Genomic DNA, 5,111 nt, shown 5'->3' with positions numbered 1-5,111 from the left:
CGAATATTGTGCCTGCGATATTAAATGACCATGTTCATTGTTTTTACACTCCTTAATCATTTGTTATTGATTCAAACGCCCTAAGAAATTCTAAGCGAATGCTATCCACCCAGTTACTGCTGTTAATCCTGTACATACAAAATGTCTTATCTCAGGAGGACACCAATGTGATTTCACATCTGGACTATGCTTATTTGACCTTGAAGAAGTGGTCTTCTCCTGCTCTTGTATGATTTATCCTTAGCTAGGCTGTCAGCTGTTTGTTTCGTGCTTTTTGTTTTGTTTTGGTTTTGTTTTGTTTTGTTTTGTTTTCAGAATACATGGATTTATCTTACGACTTTATAGTCTCTGCGACACCCTTTGTTCCAGCATCAAAAAAAGTCCCTGATTAATAATTTTCCATTTTCTGTGAGTACTTACTGCTGTTTCTATGGAAGCAGCACATAATGTATGCTTGCCAGTGTCTCCATAGTTTAATGTTGTTCTTTTTAGAAATGTCAAATGACTTCAGTTTCTCACATTTGTCAGTAATTCTCCTCCTTGTGATTTAAATATTTTTCAAGGCAAGAGTCCCCGGTAATTTGTAGCCAGGGATTTCCTTATCTTTTACAGTAAAGTGTGGGTTATGGACAGGAAAAAATATATACCTAATTTTAATTTCTGCTTTAACAAATTATTCTACCTGTAATTCTAGAAGACCAACAGCTTTAAAACTTCCTTTTTCCAAATGTATTTCTCAAACAGTTTCTATTTAATTTTTCATCATCTGTCACCATTTTACAGGGTCATTTTGCTATTCTAATGTTTTCATTAGTTAGGTTGAACTGAAAGTAATACCTCCTATTCACTTCCATGAATGGTCACCACCATTAACTGTTCATAAGCAGTGTTCAAGAGGCTGTGTGCCTCGCTCATAAAAATCTGTACCAGAAGAGATAAGCATCTGCCCCTGTCACCACTGCTGAAATGCATCACTCACTGCCTCACTGTGCTCACAGCCACTGTCTGGTCTCCACAAATGTTCAGCAAGCATCAGTGAATGTCAATGGGAGCCTTGTTTTCAACGTGCAACAATTCAGTTCCAAATCTTTACATCCTCTGCGTCTCTGTCAGATGTTATTCTGCCAGTCTGTTCCTTTGCTGCCTTCTGATGCGTGGCAATGAAATGTAATTGCGAACTGGTTGGAAAGTTCAACTTCTAACTCCATACCACAATATCTACCACCGATGTCATGGGCCAACATAACAAAATAGGAGACATTACTTTTGGTGCAGACTTTCTAAATGTTTCCTGTGGTTTCACTGAAGTTCACAGAGCAGTCTTAGAAGGATCTTTCTTACTTTTTCACTCTTTTTACAATTATTTCATGCCAACTAAGGCAAAAGATTTCATCTCATAACCAATGACAAAACATTATTAAATCTGATCTGGAAGTTTGCCACTGATTTTGTAACAGATACAAACCTTGGATTGTTTACAATGTTTAGGGGACTAATGGAGAACTTGATTCAACAATTTGACTTCAAGAAAGAAGGTGGTGGAAGTGGGCCGGGTCTTGAGTAAATGGGGCAGTGAGCCATTTTGCCCACTTCCTCTTATGGCAACTTTCTGACGAGGGTGTGCATGACCACCAGAGACCCTCGGCAAAAGCTCCTGAGTCTTCTGGACTGCCAGCTGCACTGATGTGGGGAGTTGACACCTTGAGGATGGTCTCAACCAGTGGACCATCTGAACATGTACATTTTGGCTTTAAGACACCCTGCCACCCACAGACCAAGAGCCCACCTCAAGATAATGCTGGATATGAGGATGAGTTAAAAATCTCTTTCATTTTCTCTTTCTTTCCACCCTCTTCTCCTTTTTCTTCATGATCTCTGTTCAGCATTTTTCTCTAGTTACTTTTCTCTAAATTTGCCTCAAAGTAGTTAACTAGGCAGTGAAACCTGTGCCAAAGTATCTCTTACTTGTAATGTTCTTGTTAGAAAGTTGCCTAATTTTACCTCAAGGTAGTTGACCAGTTGTGGTTGGAAAGCTCAGTAAATCATTTGGGTTGTTCTTCTGTGTTACTGCCTGATTCCATTGCTCCCACAGCCTCTGCTGACCACGGAGTGCCATTTTCAGGGGATTCAAAATATTCACTCTCCTCACAACTCACTGAGTGGGATGAGACAACAAGGTTTGCTTTTACTTTCCCTAGAAGGAAGATTAGAGAAATTTTTGTAAGTGATGAAATGTTGGTTTGTAAGTTCAGGCCCCCAATTTAAGATTGCATTCTTAATAATTTAGGAGGTAATCCAAATATATGAAAGGTATAATAGAAGTGCATTTATTTGAAATCTTTCTTAGAAAGTGGGACAAAAGCCTAGAATTCTTGTCATTCTCAACCTTTTTTTTTTTTTTTTTTGTCCATGCTATGTAATTTGAACTCTGTCATCTGTTACCCTTTAATCCTCCATTCTTTCTTGAGAAGCCTTTTTTCTTCATCTCTGTGATCTCAAAATAAAAAGCCTCAAAAGATTATTTTAGTTGGGACTTAGGAAATGTCTTAGTTTCTATTTTGGAGGGAAAAGAATGCAAGGAAGTTATTTGTAATGCTTATGATATTCTAGGAAGTCAAGATATGAACTTTATTTTGATTTTTTTTTTGCGTAAAGCCAGTTTTTGTCTGCTTAACAGAAGGTGGATCTAACATTAGTATTAAACTTGCTGAATAAAATTATCATGTGATTACAAGAAAAAAAAACAACAAAAACCAAAAATCTACACAGCTTTAAGGACTAAACCTCCTCCCTTCACCTTGAGAGGAGAAAGAAATCATCCTGAAACAAACAGTTTAATTTGGATCAGAAATTTACAATTCAAAATAAGAATTCATAAATTCAGAATAATCTACATGATTTCATTATGCTGTTAGGCAGATTTTCATACAGTTTTTCAACAACTGGCTCCTGAAGTAGATATCTGTTGGATAAAATAGCATAAAAATATTTAGTGTCCCAACCAATATAAGGTTAAAAGATCTAAACACAAAAATATTTGCATTTTTTTGGCCATGTGTGCCCTTGTGGCCAACAAGGCCGATGGTTTCCTGGAGTGAATCATGAAGAGCATGGTCAGCAGAGTGAGTGAAGTTATCCTCCATTCTGCTCTGCCTAGGTGAGTCCACATTTAGAATGCTGTTTCTGTTCCTGGGCTCCTCAGTTCGAAAAGACAGGGAACTTCTAGAGAGTCCAATGGAAGGCCACAAAGACATTCAGGAGCAGGGAGCATCTTCTGTCTGTGTTCCCCTCTTTTCTCCCCTGAGGGTTGATGGGTAAGTGGTAAAAACTGTATGTTTTATTCTCCCACTACACTGGAAAAATACCTGACAAATGGGAGAATTATGATGTGGGCTAGGAAAATTTTGGTGTTACATATTCCCATGTTCTAGTCAGAGGGAAATCTATGTTTTAAGCAAAATCCATAAAAAGCTTGAAAGAAATGCCAGGCCTGTGATCATTCCACAAACGCTCTCTGAATCATTGTTATGTACGTGCCACCTAGCTATTACCTAGCATAATATGTAATTAGAAAGCTGGGTCTGTGTCAGAAAAGTAGTTCTAAAAATACCTGTTTCTAGTCTGATTTCCTTTATTGGCAAACACTTTGTTCCAAGTATCTGGTCTGGAGATGAATTTCTCACTGACCTCATTGTCAGAATGACAGCAAGAAAAGGGAAGCATGTGGGATGTAATAATAATGTGGTACATGTGTAGTAGGTCAGAGAAGCAACAGATTAACATTCCAGAAGGAGATTTCCCTAGGGACAAGCCCTGAAAGTGTCAAAGGCTAAAGATCATTACACTGGTAATATGTCTAGTGTTTTTGGTAAAATAGTTGCTTGAAACTATCAGTTGTGGGGGTAATACTTTTTTACCTTCTGCTAACATTGAAGTATTAGTTCCACGGATATTAGTCTAATTACATAGATACTGACAGTGTTTAAATCTTTTTTTTTTTTTTTTTTTTTTTAACTCTTTTTTTCTATTGCAGGTAGTACAAAATGGATGCTGTACTTCCAACACAGGAAGAGTAGAAGCAGGAAAATGAGGGCATCTGAGCTAAAAACAAAAAGCATTTAAAAAGTATTGTCTCAAAAGCCACTGAAAAAAAATTAAAAATATGTATATCCAGGCTTTAAATCTTGTGAGCCTTGTTGATAAGTTAAAAGATGTTTTATCTTTCTGGCAGACTTGCCAAACCAAAAGTGGAGGTCTGAAGTTCAGAATGAATGTTTTAGTAACAAATAACGTACTTGAAAATGATTGAAACTAGGAACTGCTGTCACTCTTTTAATTAGCTTAAGGTGCCACAATGAAAGAGTCAGCCCTGTTCATACGTCTGTCTGTTTTCATTGTGAGTAGTATTTCCTTCCCCTGTGGATGGAACGTAAGTGCACCTAACCAGTACTTCATTATATAGAAAAAGAAAAACTGATTCTCGATTCATTTCAATATATGAGTTATGGGCTGGAGTGAGCAGCACTAACATGCTCATATAGCCTGAAGCAATCAGTTTAATAGATTCCATGACTACTTGATGAGTCTGAGCACAAAAGAGGGGCCAGAGGGACTCTGGGCAAGAGGCAGAAGGAGGAAAATGAAGCAGGGACATACAATGAACTGAAGGCTTTCCCCCATTTATTGAAATACTGGTATGTCTGCTCTGCTGAATATACTGTTTCTTTTAAAATCTTCTGGAAATACTCTTACAAAAATTCAAAATACAGACACAAATCATTTATAGGAGACAAAAAACAATAAGTAGTGTCAGCACACAGTGATATATTTTACTTGGCTGTGCCAGAAAGAATTATAGTTGGTTGTGGTGAGTGGAATATAAAGTAACATAAGTTGCCTGCTGACAACAGGGTTTGAAATTATAAAATGTAAAACCAATATATTTCACTCACAGTATCAAACAGCTGGGATTTTTTATAGCTTCTAACAGAATGACATGTCATTTTTCAGAGCCTCATAATTCTGTAAGCATGTTTAAGTGCGTGCTCTTATTTATTTTATACATAGGTTTTTTGGTTTCAAGTATTACACAGGTTGTGAGGCACTGAGAT

The 5,111-nt window shown here is 37.2% G+C and overlaps 1 long non-coding RNA gene across 1 annotated transcript; it reads left to right on the top strand.

Annotated features, from left to right (window-relative positions):
- Positions 1-3,157: 3,157 nt before the first annotated feature.
- On the top strand, positions 3,158-4,182 carry LOC146753678 (uncharacterized). Its single transcript, XR_014939168.1, has 2 exons — positions 3,158-3,314; positions 4,034-4,182. It is a non-coding gene; the product is annotated as an uncharacterized LOC146753678 (long non-coding RNA).
- The last annotated feature ends 929 nt before the right edge of the window (positions 4,183-5,111 follow it).

The sequence above is a fragment of the Coturnix japonica genome, chromosome Z, assembly GCF_054131305.1.
Source record: "Coturnix japonica strain WE chromosome Z, WE-NBRP24, whole genome shotgun sequence".
NCBI classification, from domain to species: domain Eukaryota; kingdom Metazoa; phylum Chordata; class Aves; order Galliformes; family Phasianidae; genus Coturnix; species Coturnix japonica.
The sequence above is the reverse complement of the archived record's forward strand: the minus strand, read 5'-3'. Positions and strand labels throughout refer to the sequence as shown.